The following is a 25,707-nucleotide window of genomic DNA, read 5'->3' on the forward strand; positions in this document are numbered from 1 at the left end:
AGAAGCCAGACTGCAGGGGTGCATGTCCACTGGTAGCAATGTCCAGGGACAGCAGGGTCCTGGGCCCCACTGAGCCGCCTTGTCCTTCTTATATCTCCCTTCTAGCTTCCTGTCAATTCTGTGAGCCTCCAACCTCCATCTAGTAAATTCTTTATTCTTTTGTGAAATAGCCCAAGTTGGATGGAAATACCATGTTACCTAACAATTCTGCTTTTAGGTGTATTCCCAACAGAAATGTGTATGTAAATTCATTAAAAGAAACACTAGAATGTTCACAGAGCACTGTTCATAAAATCCCCAATTGGGAAAGCACCCGAATACCCATGTTGAGTGGGTAAACATATTAGGGTCTCTTCACATGCTGGAATCCTGCATAGCCTGAGAATGAACAGTCTGCAGCTTCATCCCATAGCCTAGGGGTGAGGGAGGTAAGACGAGTATAGATTATCGATTCCATTTTTATGAAGCACAAAACCTGGCAAACCAATCCAGGTTACAAGGAGAGATAGGAGGTTCTACTACTACTACAGAGTCACTACCAAGGGAAGATTTACCAAGGGATCAGCCACTGTGGGGGCAGGAGGGAGCTTCCGGGGTGCTCTGATTCTGGATCTCATGCCATTCACCTGAGTGTGTTCCATTTGTGAAAGTTCTTTCATCTGTACACCTTGGATTTGGGTGCTTTTCTGTATGTATGTTATACATCAATAAAAAGTTGGGTTTTGTGGCTACCAGTTATGAATCCTACGTCATTTATTTTTTCTATTTTGGCAGTTTTCTCAACTCTTGGCTCCCCCTCAGACATCATCAACATGATGCTAGTGATAACTAACGTCAAGAGTGGAGCATTTTCAGAGTGTGTCTGCAACACTTTGAATTGCCATCCACAGCCTTCTGGATGGAGAACAGGCTGTCAGCACCACCCAGGTGGCTGCTCGGACAGATGTGCCAACACCAGGCTGTGGGCTTTGTGGGGAAACAGGAATTCTACAGGGACGCCCCCAGCAGGGCTGAGGTGACAGCCTCTAGGCCCTCCTGCCTCTGACCATGAGGAGTGGAGTGGGGATGGCCTGCCAGGAAACCCATCTGAGACACCACCTCTGAGCCAAGAGCCCAGGGGCTCCCTGAGGATCCACACGACACATGTGAGTGGGTACAAAGGGGCAGGAACTCTGGGCCTGACCCTGCTCTTCCGACACGGCTCCCCGTCTGCCAGGCCATGTAGCCAGTCTGCTGGTCCTGATTCCTGAGAAGCCGCGTTGGAGCAGTAGAGCCTGGAGTGGTGGCCGGGTGGGTTGGAGTGTGGGCAGCAGGCGTGGCCTGAGGCCATGTGGAGCCCACCATGCAGGATGGGGGTCCTGAGGCCCCACAAATCAAGATGCCAGCCTGTCACCCTTCAGGGGCCAGACCTGGACACCATGGGTCACCTGCTCAGAAGCCCACTCCATGCAGTGCCACAGCCTGGAACCTGGGAGCACAGACCCTCTCACTACCTCAATCTCACACATCTGACCTGGCCTGAGAAAATGGATGTGGGGCAGACCTGCATGGAAGTCGGGGCTCCAGAGTTGGCCGATAGGGTTAGTACCTTTCCAAACCCTAATTAGCATAAGTCTGGACCACTAGCAGTGCCCCAAGTGCTATGTAACCCCTAGACTAGCCCCCATTATACTGCAAATGGTCTGTACCTGTTTCTGTCTAGTAAGTTCTACTTTTACACTCGTTCATCCTGTTCTGTGGATTTCAGTCTTGGAATTCAGGAGGAAAGCCCAGAAAGGAAAAGAAAGAGCCCCAACACATCTTGGCGACAGAGCCTGCTTCCTTACACACAGTGGAGTGGTGAGACTCCAGTCGCCCCCACCAGCAGAAGCAGGAACTGAGTTTCATCTCAGCAGCGTGGCCTCACCTCCACCCTGTGCCCACCCCCAGGGACTCCCGCCCACATCCACACCTCACACTGTTTCCAGGAACTCAGTGCTGCCTCCCTCGCTCTCAGCCATTCCCTATTGGCAGCTCTGCTGTGCGGAACCCCAGGGCGATCACAGGATCTTCACACTGCCCCCATGAGTCCAAGCGCTTGCCTTTGATCCTGAGCTCCAGGCCTCACAGAACTCAACAATGAGTCAGGAATTGTCAGCAGCCCCGCTCTGAGGGAGCCGTGGGGGAGAGCAAACCAAAGGTCAGAAGGGATTTTGTTCCGATTTTGTTCTGGTGGCTGTTCACACTTGAGATTAAATAGTAATGACAAGGGGCTGGGGTTGTGGCTCAGCAGTAGAGCACTCGCCTCAGCACCACACAAAAATAAATAAAATAAAGGCATTGTATCCAACTACAACTAAAAAAAAATATTTTAAAAAATAGTAATGACAACAACTCATGCTTGGACCTGTAAACATGGGCCACGGCAGTGCCCACAGGGCTCCTTCCACTCCCTCAGCTCTTCCATAGAAAGAAGACTCCTGTCGTGGTGGTGGTTATGCGGCACTGGGGCCTGCCCCTCCTTCCCAGAGCCCAGCCCTGGGCAGCATGCTGGAGACGAGCTGGGAGTTCTGCTGGCTCTCAACCTCTGCAAATAAGTGCAGATGGATGGTGACACCTCCGCTGGCCACGACCTGACATCCCACTTGGTGTCTAGTCAACCTCTACCCTTGACTCTGCAGATCTGCCCACCTGTAGAACTTAGGGCTCTGCATGCTCTGGCCTCGGCTCCATTGTCACTATCATGCCCCTGCACACTGCCACCACCTCCCTCTCTATGTCCCCTGTGCAAGGCCTCGGCATCTGCGACAGCCACTACCTTTCTTTGCTGGGTCTCCTTATTTCATAGAATTCAACCCAAGTATCGCTGGAGGCTCCAGCCTTCACTGGCCTCTCTGACCAGGACAGTCTGTTTCTAGGCTCTTCTAGACCTGCACCTGAGATTCTCCTCTCCGGCCCTTGTCCCGTGGCCATCGTACACTCATATGAGTAATTACCCAGCTAACACCCATCTCTGCCACGATGCCAGAACATCAGGAGAGTGAGGGTTCTGATGCTACGGCTGCATCTGGCACCCAGCCCGTCACCTGACATGAGAAAGGCACTCACTGCCATTATCTGAAGAGATACGTGAAAGTTACTGCTCTTCTGGTGGAGTCAAAGTGAAATCACTTGCCCAACATCAGACCACTACTGAAAGCCTGGACTTGAATTTAGATCAGTCCACCTGAGACCCCACAGCCTTGCCCACTGTCACACTAAGGGGTTTAGGAACCGGAAGGCCCTCATCTCTCCTGCAGGAGAAGTCTTACCAGGAACACTGTGCTCTGCGTGCTCCTTATACTTTCTTGCCACTTCAAAGCCTGCATGCTACAAAGGCACCTCCACTCAACTGTAATTGTGGTAATTAAGCCAGGGGGCGGCCCCAGGGGAGGGGGGAGCATGGCTTGAAAAGGAAAGAGCCAGTCCTGTGAGTCACAAAGGCCACGTTGTCCAGTTCAGCTAAGCTTAATGCAGAAGTTTGGAGTGGGGGGTACTGAAGTACTTCCCGGGGAAAGGCCTGTACTCACAGAGGCCAGGTGCATGGCAAAACTCATTTTCTAACTTTTCTTTCCAGATCTCTCAGTAAAAGTCTTCTCATGCACTTGGAGCCTTTTACGGTTTTTATTCTTCTTTCTGTTTCCCCCTTTTGCTTCTAAATTAAATTAGACTTTATTCAGCTCGATTTTAAGTATGAACCGGTGGTTGGGGCAGCACAGAGGACCCACTGTCCTGTACAGATCTGGGGCTCTGTAGCTGATGTTCTCCTCAACTCCTATGCCCTGAAGGAATAACTGGTTGCCTTGTCTCAACCCTTGCTGGGTCTGACACTTGGAGGTGACGATCCACACGGGCATCCCCTGCTTTAGTTACACAGGAGCAAGGAAAAGGAAGGACAAGGAGACACCCGCTGGACAGATTGGGCCAGGCAGCACGTAGGAGGCCACAAAGCAAAACAAGGAGTGCTGAGGAGCCTAGGCTTGCGGCAGGGGCTGGGGACCCGGCTCTGCCACACGCCGGCTCTGCCAATGCTCAGGGCCTTCATGTCCTCCTGTGGTCACTGGAGGATAACAGCTCTGTCACAGGGCTCCCTAGGATTCAGCGAGATAACCAGGCAAGGAGCTGGCTCATCGGAGAGAAGGGCACTTACTAGACTCACTGTGGACACAAGACCTCAGAGACACAGAATTTGAGAAAAGACTGCCACAAGCCAAGGACTCAGCACAGGGAGGCGAGAAGCAGAGACCTGCCAGCCAGGAGCCTGCTACCCACTCCGACTGGCACCAGTACACACTGCGACTCCCGGCTTCTTAACGCATGTATACAGCTTGATATGCTGGCTCCAGGGGCTGCCCTGTGGAGACGGACCCCATGACCTTCAGGGAAGACAGGACCTCAGCACAGTCAGCAACAGGAGGGTAGCCAGGCCTGTAGGGATGGTGCACAACTTCAGATTTTCTATTTGAAGGGGTGCTGATCACAGTTGTTTGAGAGAAATCAAAGTATTTTGGGAGGCTTACGGGGGACCGGAGTGTTCACCCAAGGAGCAACCCCACAGTCTCTGACACTTTTTTTTTTTTCTTGGCCATCTGGGGATTGAACCCAGGGTATCCTTCATGCTAGGGAAACCCTCTACCACTAAGGGTAGACCACTTAAGTGTAAAAACCCTTTACATCCCCAGCCTGTCTTTACCTTTTTGGTTTTTGGGGGATAGGATCTCCATAAATTTTCCAGATTAGCCTCGAACTTGTGATCCTCCTGCCTCAGCCTCCCAAGTCGCTGGGATTACAGTGTGGGCTATCTCTCTTGGCTCTGGTTGACTGGAACTTACTGTTCCCAGCTATGAAAAAGGAGTGCATCCTTTTTTGGTGAGCTGGCTTTTCCATCTGTTATCTTCTGGGTTTTATTCTGACAATTTTCAATGAATACACACCCCAGCAAGAAGACAAAGGCTGAGCCCGGTCTCTGCCACACCAGATCCTGTAGGGACTAGAAGAGCAGGACAAGGAGGCATGGCCACGTGGCTCAAGCTAAGCTGAGGGACGTCCAGCAGCTGCCCAGCAGGAGGCTCTGAAGGGGTGGCTCTGGGCAGCCTTCAGGGGTCAGCCAGTGCAGGCTTCTCAAACACATTTCAAACACATTACCAGAGACTGGGTGGCTTATAAACAGCAGAAAGTTATTTCTCCCAGTTCTAGAAGCTAGCCCTCGGAGGTCAAGGTTGCAGCATTGCTGGGCTCTGGTGAGGGTCCCTCCAGGTCACATGCTTCTTGCTGTGTGGAGGACAGAGAGAAGCAGACCTTCTCTGGACCTTACAAGGCACTAGTCCCATCTAATCCTAATCACTTCCCAGAGGCCCCATCTCTTAACACCACCAATGAGGGGATAAGGTTTCAGCACATCAACACGGGGACACAGGCTCAGTCCACCAGAAAGGCTGCTGGAGATTGACAGGCAGCTCTAGGCCGGCCATGGTCCCTTCCTGCTCACACGCTGCCATTCCCACCTCTTGGCTCCTCATCACGTGACTCTGGAAGCAGCTTTGTGCTGGAGGCACAGTGTTAAGGCTCAAGCTCAGCTTGCAGGAAGCCCCCAGTGGACCCCAGCACCAAAACAAGGAGAAGCAACATGGCCTTCAAAGAGAAGTCATTTAAAATGAGGCCAAGTGGGTGAGTTAGGACCTGATCTGACGGGTGTCCTTATATGAAGGGGACATCAGGGCACAGATACGCATAGGCCAGGGAGAGGACTCAGAAGGAACCAATCCTGCTGGCACCTTGGACTTCTAGCCTCCGGGACTGTCCTTTCTGCCAAGCCGCCTGTGGGATTCTGTTACGGCTACCCTTGCACCTAACACAACTCTGAACTCCTCACCTGGGGCTTAAGGGAGGCCAGTTGCCTTCTTGGTTCTTCACAGTATCAGTTTACAAATCCTCATGACAACCCAGCACTAGGATTAGAAGGCGGCAAAACAAGGCTCAAGGAGATCACATGAGTCACCAAAGCAACATGAGTAGCACCGGGCAGAGGGGGACCCAGGAGGCCCTGGGGCCCGAGGGCAGGCTCCTGCCCACCTTGCTGTGCTGCCCCTCAGAGAAGGCAGGGAAGTGGTCAGTGTTGGGTTCAAATGGCAACAGGGAGCACCTGAACGGGAGGCAGGGGCGCCAGGGCACCAGACAGATGGCGGCCATCACCATCAGGGCAAGAGACGTGGGGATGGGGAGCACATAAGCAGACCTGGGACTGACCCTTTGCATGTTCCAAAGAGGGGGAGCCTTTGAAGAGAAGCTCCCGGCTTCTTGTCTCCAGGATCCAGTCATCCCCCACTTCAGAGTCTACAACAATTTTGTGACCAACTGTGTATTAACCACATCTGTGTTCCACATCTGTGTTGTACACCTACAACCCCAGCAACCTGGGAGGCTGAGGCAGGGGGATCTCAAGTTTGAAACCAGGCTCAGTAACTTAGTGAGGCCCATTCTCAAAATAAAAATAAATAAATAAAAAGGACCGAGGATGTAGCACCATGGTAGAGCAACCCTGAGTTCAATCCCAAATCCCCCAGATACCTTTACCCCCTAACTTTCATATGCTGATAAAGTTACATGAAGCTATGCCTAATCCATTAATAGTTCATGTATTTTGGTAGGAAATGAAGCCCCCACACCTTGGGAGAGTAAGTGGATTCACTTAAGAGTACAATCAAACAGGAAGATCTCAAGTTCAAGGTTAGCTTGGGCAGCCTAACAAGACCTTGTCCCAGAGATCCAACATGGCGGTGGGGGAAAAGAGATATCAAGTCTCTGACCTCTTCAGCTGCGTGGGCATAGGGAGTTGTAAACCGTCTACATGCTGTTTGCTCAGGATCACTAGGCAATGCTGAGCTGACGTGGATCTGGGGCAAACCGTCTGGGCCTCTCAGAACACACATGGAGCCCGGATCAGCTAAATTCAAGCTCCTGTTTGCCTGCGTCTCACAGACAAACCGCTGTGCCTCAGCACTAAACGATCACGCTGAAACAACTGGTCGGCCCTTCTGAACCTGCGGAGGTTAATACCAACCGAGCCTTCATAGGCAGTGCCACAGGATTGAGACGGGGCTTGGGAGAGCCAGTCAGGACCCACCCGTTACATTGGTCACCCGGCAAAGGGAACGAACTGTCGCCATTTGCATGGGATACCACCATGGCAGAGAACTGACGTCACCAGAATGCGGCAGAGGAGACAACTTCATTGAAACCAGCGGCAACAGGTGTGTAATCCCCTAGCCCTTCCTCTCCACACAGTGGGGAAACCTTAAGGGCCCCTCCCAGCTCTCCTGTGAGCCCGATAGTCAGACTGAGGGAATCAGGAGTGAATCAGGAGTGGCACCGGACCATGGCGCGGAACTCCCGGCTACTGCTCCCACCAGTGCTGACAACTGAGGTCTCTTGCACCAGCTTCCGGGGGCGTAGCTACCAGAGGGCAAGTAAAATTCACTGAGGGTTCTCAGCCCCAAGCTCTACAAACTTAGGGTCTGAGGGAATGGCAAACAGGGAGAGTGTGCCCAGTCGTTCAAGAAAATAGGGCTCCCAGGAGCAGCAGACCTGGCGTGTAGCCAATATTGTGGTGAGCATCACAGGTGAGTGGGGCCTGGCTTGGGGAAAATTGGGGAAGTGACTAGACACAAGAGAAGGTCTTAGGCACTCAGGATTGGAGACCCGCCCAATCTGGGAGGAGGAGCTGCTGCACAGTGATTGGTTCCCGTGTATTGAGAGGAGAAGCTTGGCCCAGTGGGCACAGCTCCACCTACTGGAAAAGAAGTTATTCAAACACTAAGACTGCATTTATTAATTTTTTTTTCTTTTATTATTTGGGTTTTTCCTTTTCATTTTCATTTTTTTATTTTTTAAATTTTTTAAAATCTTTTTTTATTTTTTTTAATTTTAATTTTTTTGATTATTTTTTTCTTTTTTTTTCTTTTCTATTTTTTTCTTTTGTCTTTTCATTTCTTTTCAATTTCCTTATTCCCCTTCCTTTAATTCTACCTGCTTACTCTCATTCTCTTTAGTGACTTCTGTTGGGAGCCGGCGACCGCACCCTGAAAATGGCGCTGGCTTCCTGCTTCTGATGACTTAGCGGTTAGAGTTGTTAGAAGTAAACAACTCCTTGTAAGGCTGTGGGCTGGGCTCTGGCCTGCTTCCGCTGCGCTGAAACCTACTAGACTCCTCCACGTGGTGCTAGTTCATTGGCGAGGCTGGGTACTTAAGCTAGGGCAGACCGACCGCTCGCTCTCTTGTTCCTGTTTTCTCATCATGATTCAAAGGTCCTGAGTAAACTGCTGAAAGAAGAATCCTGTGTCGTGTTTCCCTTACTGGCGAGGGGTCGCGACAGACTTCTTCCCTTCCCTTCTAATACCTTTCCTCCCAAGCATCAAATAAATTTATAGGAGTAAACAGTAACTCAGCAGTCTAACAGAACAAGAAGTAACATGAGCAGCATGAAAAAGCAAGGAAGAAAAGGAGTGCCAACAATGCAGGACAGCCTAAATATTCAGGAGGACCTAGAGGCATCAGAAAAAATGGTCAAATAAAGAACTCAAGGAATACCTTAGACAGACGGAATGGAATCTTAAAGAGGATATGAGACAGCAAATTCAAAGAGTGAAAGAACACATTGAAAATGAATTACATAAACAGATAAAAGAAGCAAATAAGCATCTTTATCAGGAGATAGAGATTATAAAAAAATCAAACAATAATTCTAGAAATGAAGGAAACTATAAACAAATTAAAAATTCAAATGAGAGTATCACTAACAGAGTGGATCAAGTAGAAGCCAGAACATCAGATAATGAAGACAAAATATATCATCTTGAAAAGAGTCTAGCCAACTCAGAAAGGCTGCTAAAAAATCATGAGAAAAACATCCAAGAGATATGGGATAACATAAAAAAACCAAACTTAAGAGTCATCGGGATAGAGGAAGGTATAGAGGTTCAAACAAGGGAATGAGCAACCTGCTGAATGAAATAATTATAGAAAACTTTCCAGAAATAAAAAAGAAAACGGATGTACAAATTGTAGATGCATACAGGACACCGAGCATACAAAATCACAGTAGACCAACGCCAAGACACATTGTTATGAAGTTATCCAATATACAGAACAAAGAGAAAATATTAAAAGCTACAAGAGAAAGGAGGCAGATTACATTCAGGGGTAAACCAATAAGGTTAACACCGGATTTTACATCACAAACGCTGAAAGCGAGAAGATCCTGGAACAACATATTTCAAACACTGGAAGACAATGGATGCCAACCAAGAATTTTGTATCCAGCAAAATTAAGCTTCAGGTACAACAATGAAATAAAAATCTTTCATGATAAACAAAAGTTAAAAGAATTTGCAGCCAGAAAACCAGCATTGCAAAGCATCTTGAGCAAAACACTACACGATGAAGAAATGAAAAACAATAACAAAAACCAACAGTGGGAAGTACCTCAGTAAAGACAGAGGGTGGGGGGAAAGCTAATCATGGAGAAACAAACTAAATTTAAAAAAAAAAAAGATAAATAATCAAACATGGCTGTAGGTACAAACCATATATCAATAGTAACTCTAAACGTTAATGGCTTAAACTCTCCAATAAAGTGACATAGGCTGGTAACATGGATTAAAAAAACAAATCCAACAATATGCTGCCTCCAGGAGACACATCTGATTGGAAAAGACATACACAGGCTGAAGGTGAAAGGTTGGGAAAAAATATACCACGCACACGGTCCTCATAAGCAAGCAGGGGTGGCCATCCTCATATCGAATAAAATCGACTTCAAGACTAAGTTAATCAAAAGGGATAAGGAAGGACATTATATACTGTTAAAAGGAACCATTCACCAACAAGACATAACAATTATCAATATTTATGCACCAAATAATGGTGCTTCGATGTTCACATAACAAACTCTCCTCAAGTTCAAGAATCAAATAGACCACAACACAATAATTATGGGTGACTTCAATACACGTCTCTCACCATTGGACAGATCCTCCAAACAAAAGTTGAATAAAGAAACTATAGAACTCAATATCACAATCAATAACCTAGACTTAACTGACATATATAGAATATATCAACCATCTCAGCAGCACATGGATCCTTCTCAAAAATAGACCATATATTATGCCATAGGGCAACCCTCAGTAAATATAAAGGGGTGGAGATAATACCATGCATTTTATCTGATCATAATGGAATGAAACCGGAAATCAATGATAAAAGAAGGAAGGAAAAATCCTACATCACATGGAAAATGAACAATATGTTACTGAATGATCAATGGGATACAGAAGACATAAAGGAGGAAATCAAAAAAATCTTAGAGATAAATGAAAATACAGACACAACATATCGGAATCTATGGGACACAATGAAAGCAGTTTTAAGAGGGAAATTCATCGCCTGGAGGTCATTCCTCAAAAAAAGAAAAAACCAACAAATAAATGAGCTCACACTTCATCTCAAAGCCCTAGATAAGGAAGAGCAAAACAACAGCAAATGTAGCAGAAGGCAAGAAATAATTAAAATCAGAGTGGAAATCAACGATATTGAAACAAAAGAAACTATTGAAAAAGTTGACAAAACTAAAAGTTGGTTCTTCGAAAAAATAAATAAGATTGACAGACCCTTGGCCATGCTAACAAAGAGAAGAAGAGAGAGAACTCAAATTACTAACATACGGGATGAAAAAGGCAATATCACAACAGATACTACAGAAATACAGAAAATAATTAGGAATTATTTTGAAAACCTATATTCCAATAAAATAGAAGATAGTGAAGACATCGATAAATTTCTTAAGTCATATGATTTGCCCAGACTGAGTGAGGAGGATACACACAATTTGAACAGACCAATATCAATGGATGAAATAGAAGAAGCAATCAAAAGACTACCAACCAAGAAAAGCCCAGGACTGGATGGGTATACAGCGGAGTTTTACAAAACCTTTAAAGAAGAATTAATACCAATACTTTTCAAGTTATTTCAGGAAATAGAAAAAGAAGGAGCTCTTCCAAACTCATTCTATGAGGCCAACACCACCCTGATTCTGAAACCAGACAAAGACACCTCAAAGAAAGAAAACTACAGACCAATATCTCTGATGAACCTAGATGCAAAAATCCTCAATAAAATTCTGGCGAATTGGATACAAAAACACATCAAAAAAATTGTGCACCATGATCAAGTAGGATTCATCCCTGGGATGCAAGGATGGTTCAATATACAGAAATCAATAAATGTTATTCACCACATCAATAGACTTAAAGATAAGAACCATATGATCATCTTGATAGACACAGAAAAAGCATTCAACAAAGTACAGCATCCCTTTATGTTCAAAACATTAGAAAAACTAGGGATAACAGGAACTTACCTCAACATTGTAAAAGCTATCTATGCTAAGCCTTAGGCTAGCATCATTCTGAATGGAGAAAAATTGAAAGCATTCCCTCTAAAATCTGGAACAAGACAGGGATGCCCTCTCTCACCACTTCTATTCAATATAGTTCTCAAAACACTGGCCAGAGCAATTAGACAGATGAAAGAAATTAAAGGCATAAAAATAGGAAAAGAAGAACTTAAATTATCACTATTTGTGGACGATATGATTCTATACCTTGAAGACCCAAAAGGGTCTACAAAAAAACTACTAGAACTAATAAATGAATTCAGCAAAGTGGCAGGATATAAAATCAACATGCATAAATCAAAGGCATTTCTGTATATCAGCGACAAAACTTCTGAAACGGAAATGAGGAAAAACACCCCAATCACAATATCCTCAAAAAAAATAAAATACTTGGAATCAACCTAACAAAAGAGGTGAAAGATTTATACAATGAAAACTATAGAACCCTAAAGAGAGAAATAGAGGAAGATCTTAGAAGATGGAAAAATATACCCTGTTCATGGATAGGCAGAACTAACATCATCAAAATGGCCATATTACCAAATATGATTGGCAGCCATTATGAAGTCAAACAACAACAAGTGCTGGCGAGGATGTGGGGAAAAGGGTACTCTTGTACATTGCTGGTTGGACTGCAAATTGGTGCGGCCAATTTGGAAAGCAGTATGGAGATTCCTGGGAAAGCTGGGAATGGAACCACCATTTGACCCAGCTATTGCCCTTCATGGACTATTCCCTGAAGACCTTAAAAGAGTGTACTACAGGGATACTGCCACATCGATGTTCATAGCAGCACAATTCACAATTGCTAGACTGTGGAACCAACCCAGACGCCCTTCAATAGATGAATGGATTAAAAAAAATGTGGCATTTATACACAATGAAGTACTCAGCACTAAAAAATCATGGAATTTGCAGGGAAATGGATGGCATTAGAGCAGATTATGCTTAGTGAAGCTAGCCAATCCCTAAAAAACAAATACCAAATGTCTTCTTTGATATAATGAGAGCAACTAAGAACTGAGCAGGAAGGAAGAGCAGGAGGAAAAGATTAACATTAAACAGAGACATTAGGTGGGAGGGAAAGGGAGAGAAAAGGGAAATTGCATGGAAATGGAAGGAGACCCTCATTGTTATACAAAATTACATATAAGAGGTTGTGAGGGGAATGGGGAAAAACAAGGAGAGAAATGAATTACAGTAGATGGGGTAGAGAGAGAAGATGGGAGGAGAGGGGAGGGGAGAGGGATAGTAGAGGATAGGAAAGGTAGCAGAATACAACAGTTACTAATATGGCATTATGTAAAAATGTGGATGTGTAACCGATGTGATTCTGCAATCTGTATACGGGGTAAAAATGGGAGTTCATAACCCACTTGAATCTAATGTATGAAATATGATATGTCAAGAGTTTTGTAGGGCTGGGGATGTGGCTCACGCGGTAGCGTGCTCGCCTGGCATGCGTGCAGACCGGGTTCGATCCTCAGCACCACATACAAACAAAGATGTTGTGTCTGCCGAAAAAACTAAAAAAAAAAAAAAAAAAAAAAGAGCTTTGTAATGTTTTGAACAACCAATAAAAAAAAGACCTTGTCCCAGATATAAAAAAATAAAAGAACTGGAGGTAGAGTGGCAGAGTGTGCCAGAGTTCAATGCCTAATACTGAAAAATAAATAAAGGCATGCAGTTCAGTGATAAAGCACCTTGGGTTCAATACCTAGTACTGAAAATATATATATATATTAAGCTTAAACTTTACCAGTATGATATTTATATTTAGACATAAATATAAATATCACACTGAGTCAGATATTTATAATGCAAATTATATTTTTAGCACCCGGATAACAGCAATATATTACCAAGAATTTATTTGCTCACCAAAGTCCTTTATTAGCTTGCATATAATTAAAGCAATTTTTTGGCACATGTATGCTTCAACACAACTATTTACATTTTTTAGAACATATTTGTTTATGAACTAGCAAATGCTTTACAGTCTTTAGTCTTAATTGGAAGAAGAAAAATAGAAATTTCAATAAAGAAATTCTCTCTAAACACCCAGCCAAAAAAAATATGTACAACCAAGGTAATCAGTAAACCAGGCACTGTGGGAGACACCTGTGATTCTAGTGACTCATAAGGCTGAGACAGGAGGATGGCAAGTTCAAGACCAGCCTCAGTAACCCAGCAAGACACTGTTTAAAAATAAAAAATGAAAGGGATGAGGCTCAGAGGTAGAGCCCCTCTGGGTTCAATCGCCAGTACCACATATACACACAAAAAGGTAATTCATGCTAGATTTGGAAAAATTCTAATTTATAATGTATGTGTCATCAGTGACTGTTTCATAAACAACACAAGACCACTCATTTCCTGTCAATTATGAGCTGGCCGTGTTAAGATTCTAATCTTAAGTGATTTTTAAAAATCTGATTACCAACATACGTGCTCGTAGATCTGACTGATCCTGTGTTTAAAACTGTGGCAGAAAAAAAGCACATGAAGCAAGAAGCCACTAGACCAGGCAAAATGGGAGATGAGCCAAGAGCAGCTCATGCTCACCAAGTCCTCACCGTGCAACAACCTACTTAGCTCTCTCGCACACTTCACCACCAGGTGTGCATCCCATTTTACGGATGGGGAAACTGAGCAGCACTGTTCTGGTCCATGGTAATAAGCAGGTTGGGGAAAGGGGCTGGTGTCGACTTGCTGGTTTCCTTGGTGCAGAGACTCCCTCCAGGACCAATCTCTAGCTACCAAGGTAGCATCTACAGGTTTGCCAGCTCCTGAGAACTCAACAGCCTGCTCAGACTGGCCAATCTAGTTACTTGCCTACGCTCCTAGTCAAGGCAGGAGTCGGGATTTGAACTCGGGAACTCTGATCTCAGAACCACTGTTTTCAGGAAGGATAATCTGCGAGGGGAAGATGAGGGTACATGCATGGGGCTCCCAGGGCTGCTTCTGAGAAAAGCAGCTGGGGCAGTTTGCACCAGTGTTCCACCGCTCTGACTGGAGATTTTAGACAGAAGAGGGAAGAAAAAGTCCATCTTATAGTATATGGACACTTAGAGGAAGAAACATTGACAAATTTGACAGTTCTTAAGTTTGAAACAAGGTTATGTGTTTTGTTTTGTTTAATTGAGTAAAGGTCGGACGAGTGTCAGAGGAAGAGACCACCAAGAGACTGTCTCATGCAACAGTAAGGGGTTTATTGGGGGACCGGCATGCTAGGGCTCAGAGGTCACTTGAATAGAGCAGAGAGAGAGCCCTTAGAACAGCTTAAGCAGAGCTTATATACTTTTCTTAGAGAGGGCAGGGAGGGAAGTTCATTGACGGGTCAGGGCGAGTGGGCAGTTTGCCTGCAACCGAGTGAGGGAGTGCATTCTGCAGTTTGGCCGTTGGGGACAGCACATTCTGGGAACAAGATTAGCAAACAGCTCTCAAGATTTCAACAGTGTTTTGTAAAGCATACAGAAAAACGGAGTGACAAGTACCTATTTTATTAACCTTTCAAGAGGAAGAAACATTGACAAATTTGACAGTTCTTAAGTTTGAAACAAGGTTATATGTTTTGTTTTGTTTAATTAAATGCTGTGTTCCAGAGAGATCCTTAGGTGGTGGGGCAGGCAGCTAAGCTGCTGTCATTTGGTGGAGTCAACTCAAATTCCTTTAACCCCTGGGAAATGGGACGCAATCAGAGATGGTAGTGCTGTGTGGGCCCGTGCCCAGGAGGTCAGTGTTCTTCTTGACTGGCCCTCATTCCTCTTCATTTCTGTCAGAGGCATTATGGAATACCTTGAAAAAACATAAAAAGTATTGTTTTCTCCAAAGCAATTTACAAAATCTATGTGTTCTCTGCATTTTTATGTATTGTCCTCTATATAGTTTGTACCTCGGCACACAAAGGCAAGAAAGGATGTAATTCCTTTTCTCTGAGCTCAGGGCAAAGACTGTCAACTCCATGGGCTGATGGGGGAAGTGTGGTCAGGGCTATTCCCAGAGGGGGTTGCTTGGAATCAGTGGGGGCATCTAGGAGGGCAGGAGCCTCATTTCCAGGAGTCAGGAGGCAGGACTGTCCAAACAGAGACCCAGGGTAAATTAAAGTCTCATGAGACCTAAGGCTCAACCACTTTAAGAAAAGGAAAACCAGATGTCCAAATCAGGTGCAAGGGCTCCGGTCGACTCTGAAGCTTCGGCTTCATTAACTTCATGGGAAATGTGCCATTTCTGCTAAGACCTGAAAAATAAGTGGGAGCTATCCAGGCCAAAGACCTGGAGGGACGGAGAGCAGGCAGAATGTGTGACTCATGGAGGACAGGAGAGTGACGGTTCCTAGCCTTCAAGAGGTCCGGGAGTCAGGAGTTGCAACCAGATGGAAGAGGGCAGCGCCTGAGTAGGTGAGCAGGCGAGAAGGAAGAGCCAAAGCGCTTTGAAAACAGAGAGGGGAATACCGTGGTCAGAGCTGGTTCCCTGGGACATTCCAGGCCCCCATCAAGGTGCAGAGAGCTGTCAGTTTTGCTTTGTGCTATAATGCCGAGACTCCCTGTTTGAGCATAGTCCCCAAAAAGAAATGCATTATATATCACAACTCAGAACCTACATGAGAGGTTCAGAATGCACCTGACCTTTACTATGTGCAGGGCCCGTGTTTTCTACTGTGTTCTCTCGTTTGTTAACTGCCAGGCATGATGCACTACATTGCTTCCACACACAGCAGTGGCTCCTGACCCCAGTTCAGAAACTGCCTCTGTATAATGTATGATTACGATAGCTGGAAGCCTTTGAACTCCCCAGAAAAAAATCCCACTCACATTGGAAGCAGTAGCGGTCACTGGAGAGTTTGCAGGGATGATGGAGGAGGGTTCTACATCAACACAGCCTCATCAAGTTCCCCTGGATGTGTCTGCCCCTCCAACTGAGAGTCCCCAGCCTTCTCCCCAGCAGGCCCAGGCCCCTCTCCTCCTTGTCTTTCCCTCCCAGGAACACATGCACCCTTTTCCATGTTTCCCACTGGCCAGCACAACTGGTGGCTTTCACTGGTCCACCTCTTACAACCTGCTAAGAAGTTACGATTCTTAAATTTTCCCCCGTTCTTCCATGTATCTATTTCCCCTGCCCCACTGTGACTCCAGGTGCTCAACAAAGGTGCATCAATCCAAGAATTCACTAATCAGTGACGTGGATGATTAAAGCCATTTTATAAATTAGGGAAGAAAGGCTCACAGGGATGGAGGATGATAGCTCCGCTGGTGAGCTGAGCATCCCCTTCCAAATGGAAGCCCAGGTGGGCAGGACTCACTCCAACCAAATGCACAAGTCAGTTCTTTCAACGCCCCTGAAGGGGCCCAAGAATGAGTCAATGATCGGGAAAGAGTGAGCCTGGGTCTTAGCACTGTGGAGGGGAATGTGATGGTGAACGTGTCCACTATTTCAGACTGATTCTGGGCAAAAGGGCCTTCAGAGAGTACTCACAAAAGGCCCTACGTTCAGTTCCATTTGACACTCAAGGTCACTGGTGGCATCTCATCTGTAAAATCATTTTCCTTATTCAATTTGTGAGTGCTCTGGTCCGCTCCAAGTGTGTTGGTCCTTTTCAATTGAGATGCTGTATCTTGTGCCCGAATGGGAACAAGACAGTGAGAAGACTGGAAGGGGGCATCAGTGGCTGACTTCCACAAACACGTTCTCAAAGACTTTCATTCATCGTACCAGATGCTTATAAATCCAAACACTAGAAATATTGCAAAATTGTGATCTAAATTGTTAGTTTTTGCTGGGAGCCATCTGTGAGCCATGGGTAAACTGAGAGATGTTGGAGCCATTAGGCAGGAAAGCCTGGTATCAGGAGCTTCCAGTAGGAATGCCTGATTCACGTGTGGCACCCTACTAGCTCATTGCTCAAGTTCTGGCTCAGCTCCGAGATGCAAGAACCGAAACAAGACTCCACCCCCTGAAACCTTATCCCTGCCATTCGTGTACTCCCCCTTAAATAAAGAATCGGGGCCTTGTTCAGTGGTTCAGTTTCAGCTCCTATCAGGACAGGAATACTTATCAAGCGCTCCACTTTAAATCTAATTTCTGGATCTGTCTTTATTTCTTACTGCTCATTTCAGAGTTTTTATTTTCCCAGGCAGCTCATACCTCCTGGGCAGGAACCTGCTCCGTTGGGGAGCTGACTACCTTAATATAGGTTTAGGACAACACACAGAATCCATTTTAGACTTTTTTGTAATGCGAGGTCGTTTAGCAGACTGAGTCGATATAAAGAGGAAATGCCCAGTTCCTGCAGGCACATAGCATCATACAGGTGTGTTAGAAGGGTTTGTAAGGAGAGAGAAAAACAACTCAGTGGAGTTCCTCATTTGACATTGGAGGGGCTGGGGGTGCAGCTCAGCAGCATTTCCTTGCATGCGTGAGGCCTGGGTTCAATCCCCAACATGGAAAAAAAAAATCAGTTCACATGGGTCAATTCCGTCTTCTCTCAAAGCATTTTCATGTTCTGTTAACCTCATCTCAGATGATCACAGCGACCAAAAAGGGCCTCAGTGAGCTGGATAAAACATGGAAGCAACTGTCTACCTGCTCTGAATTCATGAAAGCCTCAGAATCATTCCCATAATGTTTCGTTCCCCACTCGAGCTCACACTATGGAAACTCACCCCAATGGAGGTGTCAGACCCAGCAATCCTACTTCTGGGTATAACTAGAGAGAAATCCATGTGCACACAGCAGTGGGTGTAGGAGTAAATACTGCAAGACTGCTAGAGTGAAAACTCAGACACTTAGAAGGAACAGCAGGCCCAAGGTTAGGACATAGAGCCTGATGTGAAAGGGAACTTGGATTTGAATCCTGGTTTCCCACGCACCAGCTGTGTCACCTCACATGGGTTAGTTGGCCTCTCTGTGTCAGCTTTTTCATCTATAAATAAGGATAGTAACAATGCCACCTGTCACATGGTGTCCAGCCCCAGGATTGCAAAGGCCAGGCATACTCTGTTCCCATCCCCGAGAAAGAGCTTGGAGGACTCAACAGGGAGGTCTTGGACTCTCTTACTCACACACTTCTCATTGGCAGCAGGCAGGGAAACAATGGAGGGCTGCTCTGGGCCTAGGAGCAGGGGGATCTATAGGGTGGGCTGCACGCCCACCGCACAGGGGGTTTCCTGGTGTTTTATTAGTACATTCTTACTTTACAACCCAGATCCTTTGCTTTGATCTTCACCTAAGGATTGGAGACCAGGGAAGTGGCCAGGGGCCCTCTCCATTCCCTCTGTTATCACATTCTTTAGAGCCCCGGCCACCTCCCACCCTGGCTGGTCCGTGGCTTACTCCGCCTTCTATTCTCCCCACCTCATTCTGGAAGGCCTTCAGCGCACGGACCCCCATTTCTTTCCCTGTCTAGGGGTCTGTGACCTTACTTTGACCTCCCTCCTGCCTGCCAGCGCTCCCTTCACATACTTTCTAGTTTCCAGAGAAAGCAGGTGACCTGGGCTTACGCCTGCATAGAATAGGTGACTGTCTCCTCCTATGCTCTGGAACTGAGGGTCAACCTGCCTCATGGCCACGCCTCCTCCTGAGGCCACGTCCCTCATGTGGCTTAGCAGGGTGTCCTGCTGCCTGTCACCTGGTGAGGATTATGGGTTACCTGCCGATAGCCCCCTGTGGTGAGCCCCCCCCCCCTCGCACAGGCCCCTACTGCCTAGCAGATGGTCCAGGAGGTTTTTGTTTATTTGGGGGGTTCCCTGGCCTTCCTTCCTCCCTCCCATCCTTCCTCCCTCCCTCCCTATCCAGGTGAGGTTTGCAGGTGCTGCAATGAGCCTGAGCAGGCCTGTGCACATAGCCTCCTTCCCCTGGAGTCTGGCTGCAGTCCTCTGCCTTTGGAGAGAGTTGAACTCAGGGCCTCACATGCCAGGCAAGCACTCCACCACTAAGCTGTACCCACAGCGGTCCACTCCTTGCATTTTATTAGCCTGACCCAGACCAGGCCCAGTTCTTTCCAGTGAGGTCCAGGGACTGCTTCTCTGTGGCCCAGGAGGTTGCTCCCAATCCTCATCCCTCCACATCCATGCCCTTTGCGTGAGTCTTTGTAGCTCCTCCTACAGAGGTGGCTTTTGTCTCATTGCACCACCCAAGGTTGTGCAGGGCCTGTGGGTAAAAACGACATCACCCACCTCTCAGCTGAGGTCTGCGCAACCCTCCTGTGCTTCTACCTCTGTCATTAGGACAAGTCTGAGCCACCACTTGTTGGGTTGCACGAGACTAAAACACTCAAGGTCACTCCAGGGGAACTGGGCTAATTGGGCTGTGCGAAATAACCACACAAGAGACAGAAATACCTTTTCCTTTGGGGTCACTGTGATGGCTCCTCTGACCTTAAGGTCTACTGGAAGAGAACGAGCGAGCACGTGCTGACCACTTTTATTGAGGAGAAGCTATTCAAATGAGGCAAGGGGGTCAGGTTTCAGGGGGCTCAGTCCAGCTTCGTGATGTCCACTGTCAGCAGGTTGACTGACACCTGGGTAGGCCACACTCAAGGGCAGAGTAAGAGAAGGGGACACACAAAGGGCGTTTCCATGCAATATTCTATCCCAAACAGGGCAAAGGGGTAATATTACAAAGAACAGGTGAGCATAGCTCCACCATAGGGCTGTAGGAAGGCACGCCCATGTACAAAGACACAGTTGCTGGCACCCAAGAAGACCGGGGCTATCCAGATCACGGCGTGACAGCCAGATGCCACACCGGTCAGCAGGGGAGTCTGACCCAGCCACGTGCTAGTTTGGCCTCCCACAACCACTTCCTCCTGCATCGGACACAGGAGCAAGAATGAACACTGAGTTTGGAGTTCAGGTACGGTTTCTTACACTGAGTAACTAATCCTGAACTCTCATTCCTTTGGACTCACAGTTCATCTTTATTTATTTACTTTGGTACTGGGGTGAATCCAGGTGTGCTTTACCACTGAGCTACATCCCTCTTTTCGATTTTTTTTTTTTTAAATTTTGAGACAGGGTTTTGCTAACTTGCTGAAGCTGGCCTTGAATTTATGATCCTCTTATCTCAGTCTCCCAAGCTGCTAGGAATACAGGTGTGTGCCACCACATCCAGCTCAAAGCTCATTTGTAAGCAGCTGCCAGTGGTAACTACTTTCACAAATAGCATAAGTTTGTTTGGTTTTTAATCTTGTGGTCATTCTTTTTCACATTCTACAGACAAGGAAACTGAGGCTTAGAGGAGTTAAATTAGCTCCTCTGACATCAGGATTAGGATTTCTTACCAGATCTTCTGATGTCACGAGAACCCTATTTCCACTACCTATGACCTTAGTAAGAGCAGATGAGGTCACTCACTACTGCATCTCTACAGAAGATTATCATAGGTTTTGTTCCCCACCTTCTGTTTGTCTGAAGAAAAAGATTCTCAGCTCATTGTGTCTAAGCCAGAAGAAAAAAAGTTTAGTAGTGTATAAAGCAGAATCTAGTCCTAATATCACACAGGAAATTCACCTAATACACATTCCAACATGAACAGTGAAGCCTATGCATAATAAGCTACTTGGAATTGCCCTTTTATCTTTTAAGATCAAAATATATCCTGTCCTCTGACTCAGAATGGCTCTAAGATATTCTTGCTGAATTAATGTAATATCATTTTGAAAACTATCCTCTCTGCTAGCATTTGAAATTAATTTGCTCTGCAATTCAGTGCAAGACTTCTTTGCACACATTTTGGTCTAAAAGCTTTGAAGTAATTTTAATGATGTGTCTTGGGCAAATACAAAAATAATGTTGACTTTTAACTTAAACAAAAGGTAAAAAATATGGGAGAAACTGGTTTTTCCTTTTCTTTGATCTCCTAAAAGCTAGGTTTCTAACACATCTCAAGGCACAGAAGGAACAAGGAAGAACAAGATGAAAAAATGAGAAGAGGAGGGGACATAAATCTGAATCACCCGAGTATGGAGCTATAGAACTCTGCAATCTGGGGAAGGTACACTGGTGAAGAATGCTTAAGAGAAATAACAGATGTTTAATAAATATTTTAGAAATAACAGTTCTACATAACACAGTTAAGAGGAATCTTAGGGGACAGCCTTCTCAGAAGGCTTTCAGATAAGCAAAAGTGGAAAAACCTGAAACCTCTCTAGAAAAGGGACTTGCTGTGTTCCCAGAGTCGCATTCACAAGAAGAGACCAGATGATTCTCAGGTGTCTTTAGACTCTCTCATTAGAGCCGTCTCTTTCATTTTTAAAGTTTTTGTTTATTATTATTTTATTATTATTATTTTATTATTATTATTATTATATTGTTATTATTATTATTATTATTATACCATGTAGAACGCTGCCATCTGCCCACTGCAACCTGGAGAGCCCCTTCCATCCATATCACAGAGCAAGTCACTCCCGTGTGTTGGCCATTGCTGAGTGTTTGCTTCCCAGGCCATAGCTGCCCCCTTCCTTGACTCCTTTGGGATTATTTCTGTTCCTCCTAATTGCCCTCTTTGCTTCCAATTACCTTGATTCCTTCTTACCCAGCTGCTGGTCATCCTCCGCATCTGCTGCCATCTCCATCCTCTGTGAGGCATTCTCTGTGTGGCAACCTTGACTGCAATCTGCCCGAAGGCCCAACTAGTAGAAATCGACCTTCATCCTACCTGCCCACTGCTACCGAGCCACAAGCACAAGACCGTGTGGCTTTGAATCAGACACAAGCGGGCACTGTATGCAGGATTTTCAAATGTGACCCATGTAGGAGAAAGTCCAAGAGCATCTCCTATATTCAAGACAAGTGGCGGGAGCCACTGGACAGGTGGGGGTAGCAGTGGTTTGGTTTATGCAGCAGTCATTGTTGGGGCTCTGAGCAACACTGGGTGGCCAGCTCACCACTAATGTTTTTGTTTAACTATAATTATAAATGTTTCTTGGTAAAAAGAAATTGAACCGCCATGCTTGCAAACCTGCCAGTTGTTCATTTCAGTGGGAAATCTGGTTGTGCAGACCACACAGCTACGAAGCCATGGAGGTGTCACCATCCATGTGGCAGTGGATCCTAAATCCAATCAATTCCAAAGAAAACCAGCAGTTGCCCCTTTCCCCCCATCTGCGTGTTCTTTGTGTGCCTTCCCACCAGAAGGGTTCACCTTGGAGCTGCCAGGCGAGCTGAGACGCATGGCCAATGTTGAAGAGTCGAGTTAATGAATGGATGCCATTAAATTGGGCACGTTTTTATGACAGGTAAACTTGGCCTTCCTGGTGCAGCCATGCTCCCATGGTCTTCCTCTTCCAGCCCTCACCTCCCTCCAGCCTTCCTCCCCAGCCTCCCCTATCACACTTCTCACACTCACTACCACTCTAGCCACTGGGATGTCCAGGACTGAGGATCCTCCAGCCCATGAACAAGCATGTCTAGGATACTGGCAGAACGCCAGGAGAACTTCTAGGAACAGGGGCATTTTAGAGAACGTTGCAGAGTCGGACATGTCTCGTTTGTTGTCATCAGATCCCGTAGTGACGCCAGCTTTGACACTCCCAGGCTGGCCAGGGCATACTCTCGTCTCAGGACCACCCTAATGCAGCAAGGCTCTGGGTGTGGCAGCCCCCAGGACCAAGGCACCTCCACATGGCTCTAGCAGGAACTGTAGACTGCCAGTGTTTCCTCTCTGCCATGAGGAGGGAAAGAGAACATGGAGAAAACAAAGGAATGACGTAGTTCTCTAACCAGGAAAAGGCAGCGGACTCTCAGCAGAAAGAGCGTGAATTCTGACATGAATCCAGAGATCGCAAAGAACTGTCCCCTCATCCCCAACTCTCTTCATAGGGAAGCTTCTTCCTAGGTCAGGTTATGCCCGAACAAATGAAGTCTGAGATGCAAAATTGAAGAATTACAGAATTAAGGTGTGTCCAAGTCTTTTTTGGTTGTTTCCCTTGTTGTAAAGCAGTCGTTACAATTAATTTCTTTTTCTGAGTCTTCGTGGTACTTTTTCGAGGGATTAAAGGGGTGTATACCTAATTGTAATCTGAAAGTGTTCGTACTAATGTTCAGGGAAGAGAAGGAGTGTATCACGTACAGGCTTTACCTTTGTGTTTTCTCCTTTAATATTCAAAACAACCCACTGAAGGATGTCCCATGAGTCTCATTTCACAGATGAAGTATCTGAGACCTAAAGACACAAAGCACTTCCCTGGCTAAGGAAATAAAGGTGTTTGCCTTTATTTTGCTTAGATTTTGAACTTAGATTAGTCTAATACAGCTGCAGAGAGCATTTGATTCTGTTTTTTCTATCATAGAGTTTTCTAAATTTTAAACTTTATATCATTAGATGGGGCCACAGTTGCCTTGGTGGCATGTGGTCTTTTGTGCTACCATTTGGAACCTCTAAAATGTTTTCTCTTTGGACGTCTCTAGTCCTATCTTTGATAATAAGAAATTTCCTACCACGTGTAATAGTTTTTGTTTTGTTTTGTTCTGTTTTGGTACTGTGGATTGAACTCAGGGGCACTCAGCCACTGAGTCACATCCCCAGCCTTATTTTATATTTTATTAAAGACAGGGTCTTACTGAGTTGCTTAGCGACTGGCTTTGAATTTGCAATCCTCCTGTCTCAGCCTCCCAAACTGCTGGGATTACAGGCATGCACCACAGTGCCCGGCTTGTAATAGTTTAAATAAATACATGTATGTGTGTGTGTGTGTATATATATATATATATATATATATATATATATATATATGAATAAGAAATGTTTGCATAATGGTTGCATATGGGCAGTGCATTGTTGAAGGGGAAAAATTAATACAAATCATTCTGTGTGAGGAGGAAGACAGAATCTCATCTTTTTAAAGGCAAAATGACTCAATGTGGAAGTACAATACAACCGACATATTTTATAATTACTAAAATGTTATTTTCTCTTTGAGGACCAATAGACATACTCCTTTTCGTAAAAATGTACAATATGGATTTCCCAAAGGAAAACCTGAGTTGAGATCTATTTTGAGCTTACAACTGTTGCTAACTATCCTTTCCCAATCTTGTTTGCCACCTAATTTCTCCAAACCAATAATTAACAGGCAAAAAGAGGCAAGTTTTTTACTGCCACCTACTGTCAGAAAAAAATGGCCCGCTAAATGCAATTAGGAATGACTTCATGGAGGTGCGACGGGGTGATGGGGTGATTGACCACACGCCTGCAGGAAACCCCTGTTGTCTTGAGTCTGTCTAGGCTCACATTTGTCCGGCTCCCCTCTCTCCTCACTCCTCACAGCCCTGATTCAGATGACGATGGAATAGTTGCTACTGGCTCTTCCTCGTCCTTACACAGGCCCCTGTCTGGCTTGGCTTCCATCTGCAGTCTTCCAGCTCCCATTCTCCCCCTTCCCTGACTCAAAATAGCAAGGCACACACTATTTCCACATCACTACTTCCTTTTGCTCCTCACCTCCAAGTCCTATCCCTCAGCCCTCCCTGCTCCTCCATGGAATCTCCCTGCCTCTGAAGGTGACAGCCCTGCACACACCCTGTCTTTCCTCCTGGGTTCTGGGTTATTCTCGCTGTCCCTTTTCATTTTCTCTCCTCATGCCTAAATGTTGGGGTCTCAGTTCATCTTGACTCTGCGCTCCATCCCCAGCGCTGTGAAAGAAAAAGATGTTTAGTTTTAAAAACTTCCTACGGAATTACATACACAAAACAATATACGCTACATGTATTAAGCTATTTAAGGAATTTTGGGAGAGCAATTTTGATTTCGTAGATTGATGATAGAATTGAGATCTGTTGAAGAGAAGATCATCAGCAAGAATGACCTTCTTGTGGAGGAAATGGACAGGCTTTTGCAAGTGGCAGTATAGGAACAGGGACCTGTGGTAAGAGATGGGCCGCAGGAAACAACCCCTGGATCCCAGTTTCATCTCACACCTAATTTTATTTTATTTTATTTTATGCATCTTTTAATTCATATATGTTTATCCATTTATAATATTTATCCATTTATATCAGTGGATATAAATGGATAAACATATATGTTGACATATATGTCAACATATATTGTTTGACACAAACCAATTTACATGAACTATGGTTTTTGAATACAAGAGCACATTCAAAGAAATCAAGTAAAACCCAAGTTCTTTTAAGTTTCCTGCTATAGAGATAAGAGTAACAGATACACTTACACAAAAAAAAAAACATATAAGTAAGAGCATTTCAAAAAGGAATCTAAAATAAAATGCA

The sequence above is a fragment of the Urocitellus parryii genome, chromosome 9 (assembly GCF_045843805.1).
Source record: "Urocitellus parryii isolate mUroPar1 chromosome 9, mUroPar1.hap1, whole genome shotgun sequence".
NCBI classification, from domain to species: Eukaryota; Metazoa; Chordata; class Mammalia; order Rodentia; family Sciuridae; genus Urocitellus; species Urocitellus parryii.